This window comes from Cibotium barometz, chromosome 7 (assembly GCF_041138505.1).
Source record: "Cibotium barometz isolate CiBa-2024 chromosome 7, ASM4113850v1, whole genome shotgun sequence".
NCBI lineage: Eukaryota > Viridiplantae > Streptophyta > Polypodiopsida > Cyatheales > Cibotiaceae > Cibotium > Cibotium barometz.
In genome coordinates this window covers 23,692,638-23,701,936 of record NC_141052.1, presented here as the reverse complement: position 1 = coordinate 23,701,936, position 9,299 = coordinate 23,692,638, and the positions used below count along the sequence as shown (strand labels likewise).

The following is a 9,299-nucleotide window of genomic DNA, read 5'->3' as shown; positions in this document are numbered from 1 at the left end:
TTTTTTGCTTTTTTCCCCCTTTTTTTTCTTTTTTTGGATTTTGTTAATGGCAGATTTTTGCAGCAATGACGACGGAAGGCAAAAAAAAACGAACAAGAAGAAAAGCAAGATGCGGAAGGGAGCTATTGTAGATCGGTGAGAAATTGGTTGAAGACCATGCCGATGCAGATAATGTGAACGATTCTTCGGCGCTTCCCGCTCGTAGAGATCAGGAAGCACATATAGTAGCGATTCTCCAACTGAAACCGCTCACTCCCTTTCCTGCAGAGATCAAAGGACAGGTCGGCAGAAACCCTGGCAATTCTGAAATATGGTCGAAGCCCTAGCAATACGCAGGTCAGCAAAAACCCTAGCGATTGTGTAGAGATCAAAAAACCATAGCCGGCTCTCTAACATTCGCAGTGTCCGGCTCTCAGTCCTGTCAGAGTTCAGAACACAGGCGGTCGAAACCCTAAGAATGACGAAGGAGAAAAGGTGGATGTCGATGACAAACGGATCAAAACAAAACACACAGGAAAGACAACCTACGATCGACAGCAGCAGCAACGGGAAGCAGCCGCAAACAGCAAAACAGCACCAGAAGCGAGTCACCACGGATGCAGAATGAGAGAGAATGGCAATTGTCTCGTTTGCACCCATTTGGAAGAGACAACGCGTTTCATTTCATTTTATTTCATTTCATCACCCTTCATCTCGCCGTCCTTTTTTTTTCCAAACTTTTTTTTTGGCCCCAAAAAAAAATAGGGGCCATGCCATAGTTTTTAGAAAGGCCCTTCCCCAAAAAAAACTAGCTCATGAGGAAGCAAAACATGCATTAGCTTCTTCTCATGCCTGAACAATTAACATGTAGCACAAGGCTCAATCAACATATAGCAAAAGGCTCGTAGGAATCCTCACTCGATCAATATGCGCCATCAACTTATGTTTGGGTGCCACGATACGATTCTATACAAACCCTATCCCTTGGAGGCTCATGCCATAAAGACTAGGACAAGGAGGTGGTGGCCTCTAGCCTGGAGGTGCTACTCTTTGTGTCCAAATCACTCCCATCACCCTCCAATAGCACTCGACCCAGAGTGGAGGCAACGACGAGCTCTATTCGCTACTTGATTCATTGATTCTCAAAGCTAGTAGAGATGACCATCATCGCTTCCCCGGTGTGAGGGCTCTCCCGCCAAAGTCCTCAGGTGGGCCCCTTGAATCTTGGGGATGCCTATGGATTACATTTTATTCCAATGTCTTCTGGTAGAGAGGACATATATTTTCTGAGGAGGCAGTAGCTCCCATTCGGATAGGTGTGGTGTTTCATCACTCCAAACCTTCTACACCAGAGAGTGGTGCAATGATCTTCTCCTTTCCTTTGAGTGCAGCCCCAGAGACAAAGTGGGACTGGGAGTCAGTGGTTGTTGCCACCAGGGGTAGCCAATGGAACTTTCACACCATCTTCACGATCTTCGCATCACTGACGTGCTCACCCACCTCTGGCCCTTGGCTAGGTTTTTAGCTTTCCTTTTCTTTACAAAAAAGTCATAGAATTTCCTTCTCTTTTACACAAATCCTTTGAAATGGAATGGTACCCCTCACAATTAAGGGCGGGTTCACATTGGAGCGGCGAAAAACATACTCTCAAACACACTTTTCCAGGTGGAACTCTTACAAAATGCACACTTCCGCCGTCCAAGTGTTCACATAGGGAGGGGGGAGTAAAAGGGAGCCTGACTTCTTCCGCCGCCCACTGTGAACACTGGGGGGCGGCGGAAGAAAGAGTAAACACCATACCAAAAACCATAGAACAAAGCTATATTATGTCCACAAAGCATAGTGTAACTACAAAAATAAAGAAGCCACACTACAAACCACAATAAGCCAGACAAAAGACTTGTATTACAAAGGCTTAATCGGAGTTGGTAGGTGAGTCCAGCTCCTCTAAAGCCGCCCTTCCAAAAACTTGTAGGACATTCATCCTTGCTTGCTCTCTATACATTGTTCGGGCAAGACTATCTCGCCGCTCCGAGCCAACTCCAAGGTCACTCGCACCCCCTTCATTGCCTCCTTGAGCGCGCTCCATTGCATCCTCTATGTCAACTTCACGTATTGCTTGAAGCTCCCTCATGGAGGTAGCTATTGCTCTTCGATCCTCTTCTACACGTCCAGAGCATGCTGACAATTCTGCTTCCGCCTCACGTACCCACTCCATATCAAAAGACTCTCCATGTTGGATACAAATGTTGTGTAGCACAAGACAAGCCGCAACAAGATCTGGGACATGACGTAGATTCATGTCACATCTTTTTAGCAAGATGCGAAACCTTGCCTTGAGCATACCAAACGCTCTCTCAACTGGCATCCTTGTGCTCGATTGAATGAAATTCCAATGGTACTTTAGACGTGTCAACCCTTCCTTGCATCCTTTGAAAGGCACTAACATGTATGGCCGTGCGGGGTAAGCACAGTCGCCAACCAAACAATAGTTACCCAGCTCGCCCCTTGCACATGCTTGCCCTATATCACTTCTGGAGAAGTTCAAGGAGTCATGCGCTGATCCGGCCCAACCGACATCATAATTCCATACTGAGCAATTGGCGACTACTGTTAGTTGTAGCAAAATAGAGTGGAACCCTTTCCGATTGAAGTAGTCAACATGGTTGTCACGGGGTGCAATGATGGGGATGTGAGAACCATCTATCGCACCAACGACGTAGGGAATTCCCCTAAGTGCCTCAAACTCTCGTGCTAAAGTTGCAAGCCGAGATCTTGAAGGCCATCTTATGTACATATTCCGGAGACCCGATTTCACAATTGCCTTGGAAAATGCAAGGATTATTTCACAACATGTGCTCTTAGCGCAACCATAGGTGTCACCAAGGCCCAGTAGTCCATCGCCTGTAGCAAGTCTGCTTAGAGCAATGGCTACCCTATCTTGAATAGACACAGGCACACGGAAGTTTGTGGTTTTCTTTTGCATGAATGGTGCTAGACTCCCACAAAGGTAATGAAAGGTTTCTTTGCTAACCCTAAGACGTCGCTTGAACATGGTAGCACTATAAGCACTTAGGAGATAGCATTTTACAAAGCCTTGAGGCCGTGGATATGCCCACGCTTGTCTGTGTTCATGACCCCTCCTACGGTTCGCAATCTTCCTCAACCTCACAGATCGTGCCATGCATTCGGTAACATGCAACCAAGTCTGCACTATGCACTCATCATTGTGCATGCTTGGTTCTTTAAGCAATTCATAGATCGCTATAGAACACAACCACGCACAATAGAGTGCAATGTCTTTGGACATGCCCATTGTCACCTGCAAATCCAAAACAAGTTGATACATATTAAATTCTCAGCTTATATGGCTTCTTAGGAGCTTAGAAACATTCATAAATCCATACAACGCATAGGAACAAAGCAACGTCGAGATCCCAAACTTTATAAACTCATACAAGAATAATAACAAGAATTTCCTCCGCCAAGGCTACTTGTTGCCCCCCCTTCCTTCCTTAAGGAATTCACTCATTGTGGCATGCAATCCTGCCAATATCTTCAGTCGCTCCCTCTCCAAGGCAACATTTTGGCTAGAGGTCTCCTTGAGATGGTCCAATAGATGTTTCCCAGTATCGGCCATTGTGGCCAAAGATTCCTCATACTTGGGAGTCACTCGACGACTTGAGGACATGGGTGCTTGTGGCTTCTCGTCATCTAGTGCTATAGTTACTTCATCCTTGTCACCGCCGGGGAAAGTAGCATCATCCATTGTTGATGAAGAAGCGTGGCTAAGAGGAGTGACCGTGGCTCTATCGTGGTAATACTCATCCACCACATCGAACCATTTACATGTGTGCCTCCTGTCATTGCCAGATACCGAGTTGTGAGCTTTGTCCACTCTATATTTTGCTAGCACCGCTTGCCACTTCTTGCGACAACTTTCACTATCCTTATTGAAATCAGGGTAAATGCCGGCTAGCTTTGTGGCCACCTTTGCCCACAAGTTGACCCCTTTGTTTCCCAGGATTGTTGAACTCCTCACTCATGCCCCCCCTGACATGAATGAGTTGGTCAACCCAAAAGTCTTGCCACTTGCTTTTCTTATTGTCGTTGTCGTCATCTGCCCCCAAGTCCACCACCACCTTCTTTTTGGAGTTCCTGGGTTTCTTTGGCGCAGGTTGGGTCTCTGACACAATCTCCTCATCGCTAGGCTCCTTCCTCATGCCACGAACTCGCTTTGGTTGAGAAGATAAAGGGGGGTTATTGAGTGAGTTGGGTGATGGTTGGCTTCCTGGGGAATTGGGAATGGAACCCATGTTTGGGATACCTAGGGGGGATGATCGATTAGGAGGTTGCGCTACCATAGGTGAATGGGGGGGGCGAAACATGAAGGGAGAGTTTGGAGAAAAGGAAGGAGAATTGAGCATGGCTTGGAAGCCATGAGGTGGCACATGAAAAGGAGGATGGGGAAATGAATAGAAATTAGAGTGCGGGAGAGAAGTTTGGGAGAAAATAGGATCATCGTCGCCTCGTTGTTGCGATGAATCAAATTCATGGCTCGTGTTGGAATCCATAGTACCTACATCAAACACGAAGAGAATATTAGCACCACATAAATTAAAAACACATAGATAAGTCATGATAATGGAAATGCGGTTTGTGAGGGGTCACCTTATGCGCTCGCTTCACGTTGCCTCCCGCCCTTTTCGCACACCCCTAAAAGAAAAACAAAAGCACACAATGTCAAAGGCATGGCAAGTGTACCACAAAAACATTAAAAGAAAGGTAAATGGGTGGATAAAAAGAAAGCATGATTGAAGTGCATGTAAAAGCACCTTGGAGAATGGAAATTGTGAAGCTTATTATGTTCTCTAGAAATTCTAGAGGGTACAAAATCTCACCCTAAACTCTTTAATTTATAGGAAATTGAAGGGTGTTGGGGGGGGAGGGACGTTGGAAAATGAACGTTCGAAAATGGCCGTTGGGAAAAAGGCCGTTGGGAAAAATGCCTGGAATCCGTTTTGGGCGGGGGGGGGTCGGCACAATATCAACCCCCTTCTTCCATCACGTGGCAAGGGGGGGTGGATTTCCACCGCCCACTGTGAACACAGAGTGCCATGGGGCACTCTGCGATTGCATCGCAGGCTGGCGGCAGCTTGGCTGCCGCCTTATCTGAACCCGGCCTAAGGTTTGACAGAGGCTTAATGGCTTTTAAGCTCTTTACATACTCTTTTTGAAATAAATCAAATCAAAATGTACAAAGGAATAGGCATACCTTTAATTTTTGAATTTCTTTCAATATTATGTAGGCTCACTCCATGACATGGGTATTTTAATCATATTCCAAAATTTAGCCCTTGAGCCAATAATAGAGTGCACGTGTACAAGATTGGGCTTCCCTTTTACAAAACTGGCGAGGCACTTCTCCTATTTACACCTATGTGCCTTCCACCATTGGCTTTATTAATGTGCACATACCATTAAAATGCGCATGCCCATACACACAAGGGGCGGATAAAATATATACATCAAAATCATATACATATATAATAGTAGTATAGTATAGTACAGAAGAAGAGTATAATATAGTAATAGTAGTATAGTATAGAATATAGTAATAGTAGTATAGTATAGTATAATATAGTAGTAGCAATATAGTATAAAAGAGTATAACATAGTAATAGTAGTATAGTATAGAATAAGAGAAGGAAGGGGGAGCTGTAAGATCCTTACTAAGTTAATCACTCTTAGTGAATACAACATTAAACACATTTCCTTAGCTTTCTTATCCACCGTTTGGTCATTTTGGATAAGGTAAAGAAAGTTGCAATATTATCTCCAAATTTTAGGCATGAAAGCATTAAAAGTGCTTGCTCCACCATCATAAGGTAAAGAAGTTGCAATATTATCTCCAAATTTCAGGCATGAGAGCATTAAAAGTGCTTGCTCCACCATCATACCCACCATCAAATTTCAGGCATGAGAGCATTAAAAGTGCTTGCTCCACCATCATACCCACCATCATAGCACTCGGGGGATATTCATATAACTTCATAAAACATTTCCTAAGAATGGGAAAAGACTATGCAAAGGAGAAAAGTCTCACAATGCCTTACTTTTTTCAGTAGTCAATTTGATAGAGCATTTCATAAGCTTTACACCTTCTTGCTTTCCATGACCAAAGCATTTGAAAGACAAGAGAGAAACTTCTCCCTTTTCCTCTATATAGAAAAAAAAAGAAATCTAAGAAGCTAGAGAGGGTCAAAGTAAACAAATGGACTCATGATTAGTTAAACACAATAACAACATAATGATTATAAATTAAAGGACACAATGATAATGTTAGTATACACTCAATGCCCAACCCTCAACATGTATCTCACAAAAAAATAATAACATACTGATTAAAAGAATAATAACATACTGATTACAATTAAAAGAACACAATGAAGAATTTAAAGTACCACCATTTTTGAAGAATTTAGTGCTATGTTGCTTGAGGAGGAGATGTAAGGCTAAAGACCCACAATGGCATTGATACAACATTTTCAACTAGAAAAATAAGCACGACATCTTCTGATAACATACTGATTAAAAAAATAATAACATACTGATTACAATTAAAAGAACACAATGAAGAATTTAAAGTACCACCTCTATCATTTTTGAAGAATTTAGTGCTATGTTGCTTGAGGAGGAGATGCAGGGCTAAAGACCCACAATGGCATTGATACAACATTTTCAACTAGAAAAATAAGCACGACACCTTCTGATGACAAGAAGAAGAAGCCAAAGCAGAAGAAGTTTAAAGGGAGCTACTATTACTGTGACAAGAAGGGTCAGGTTGTCAAAGACTGCAGAAAGAAGCAGGTTGATAAGAAGAATGGCACCCTAAAGTCTTCATAGAAGAAAAAGGAGTCAGTTAACAATATCGAGACTAAGCTTGAACTTGGGTACCCATTGAGAGGTATGCTCATCTTCTAAGGCTCCAATTGTTGATGATGATTCCAATAGTGCAGTATCTTGACACATGACCAGTAAAAAGGGTTAGTATAGTTCCTTGAAGGCTCTACAAGAACTTATTAGTGTTATTATTGGGAATAATGCTAAATATTGAGCTAAAGGGTCTGAAACCATCTCTTTTATGGGAGCTACTACAGGTGAAGAGAAGAAGCCGTGTCAGATGTGCTTACCTCAAATCAAGAGGAACCTACTATTAGTTTGTGAGCGAGACAGATCATGGAGTACGCTTCAAGAAAATTGAAGCAAGAATTCTAGATGCTTTTGGCAAGTTAAGCAAGCTAGTTGGCAAAGGAGTACGGCGTAACAATATATACGAGCTGTGTCCTTATAAACGATTGTAGATAATAGCATGAGCAGGCTTTAGCATGAGCAATTTGGTCACATTGAATTTACAATGCTAAATGAGATACATAAAAAGAGAATGGTAGCTAATTTGCCAGCATTTTCAAAATTGCAAGAACCGTGTGAGGCTTGTATGAAGGCATTTCCCACACGAGAGAGTAGCAATAAGGCAAAGACTCCTCTAAAGTTGGTACATGCTAATCTTTGTGGTAAGATGTCTACTACTACATTGGGGGGATCTTCTTACTTCATGTTGTTAATAGAAAGATGTGGGTTTATTTCCTTCGGAATAAGGCTAAGCTTTTAGCAAGTTTAAACAGTGTCATAAGCTTGTGGAGAATGCGACATGAAAGAAAGTGGAAAAGTTCATATAGATTAAGGAGGAGAATTCCTTTCAACGGAATTTGATAGCTACTGTAAGGAGAATGGCATCAAGCACCAACTCCCAGTACTCACACACCTTGGAAAAATGGTGTTTTAGGATGCCGTAATTGGACCATCGTGCGAAGATGGCTCGATGTATGCTAAAAGGGAAAGGGTTACCATAAACTTTTTGGGCTTAAGCAGTGAGCACATCAGTTTACATCCTCAATCAGAGCTAAACAAAGGCGCTCAAGGGTATCACACCACAAGAGGCCTACTTTGGTAAGAAACCTTTAGTGTCTCATTTTAGAACATTTGGCTATGAATTTTATGTACATATACCAGATGCATCTAGGAAGAAGCTTGACGCCAAAAGTAAGAAGTGTGTCTTTCTTGGATATAGTCAAGAGTGAGAGGCTTGTCGACTCTATGATCCAAAAAGCCAAGATGTGGTGTTTGTAGAGTAGTCACAATTAGTGGGGGAGATAGGTCCATCCACTCTATTATCACCAAAAAAATAATCTGTCATTAAGGAAAATCAAGCTAGTGGTTTAGGTCACTAAATCCACTTGAAAAGAGTCTGCAGTGTCTGATGGGCAAACAGGGCAAACAGAGCGTATGAATCATATTGTAGAGAATATGCTTCGTGCATATGTCTTTGTAGAGAATATGCTTCGTGCCTATGTCTTTAGAAAAGCATCAAATTGGAAAAAATATATTTCAATGATGGAATTTACCTATAACAGTTTTAAACACACAGCTATTGGTTTTAGTCTGTTCATGCTTATGTATGGGTATCAACCCACGGCACCTATTGATGTTGGTCTTGAGAACATCGAGCTTGATGCATCGAGGGATTTCTTGCGTGATATGCAGGAAATGTTGACCGAAGCTCGGGATTTTATCAGGAGTGCTCAGGATAGGGCACGATTCTATGCTGATAGAGGACGCTCAATTTGGTCTTTTGAACCAGGAGCGTTGGTTTTCCTAAAGATTTTCAAACTTTGTCAAAAGGAAAATGCTCGCATTTATGTCTTAGATATTGTGGTCAATTTTGAGTTATACATCGGATTGGCACGGTTGCGTATGAACTATAAACTACCTCCACATGTTAGAGTTCATCCAGTCTTTTATATCAATAGATTGAAAGGGAAACTGGGAGGTGAGGATTACACAGTTACTCCTCAAGAACTTGTTGAAGTCGAAGATTTATCCTATGTCTCACATGAACCTGATAAGGTACTTGAATTCAAGGAAAGGAAACTTTGTAGCTGACTAATCCCATAGATTAAAATTAGGTGGAAAGATAGGGAAATAGAGGATTCGACTTGGGAGTCGGTTGAGATTGTTGAGCGCAGTTTTTTTTTTCATTGCAAGAGTGTAATGTTTTGAGAGAGAGGAAGTATGTTATATGCACATAATGTGTGCATATACTAGGAGGCTAACCACATTAGGCTTGTGAGCATGGGAGCATGGGAACAAGCTCTAGTGGAGCATGGGTTAGGACTATCCTTAAGGGTTAAGGTTAGGACTATCCTTAAGGGTTAAGGTTAGGGTCAGACATCCAAGGGTCACACATAGGAAATGGAGAG

General features: G+C 42.4%; 1 pseudogene; it reads right to left on the bottom strand.

The window, feature by feature from the left end:
• Window positions 1–3,335: 3,335 nt before the first annotated feature.
• On the bottom strand, window positions 3,336–4,784 carry LOC147636796 (uncharacterized; annotated as a pseudogene).
• Between the last annotated feature and the right edge of the window lie 4,515 nt (window positions 4,785–9,299).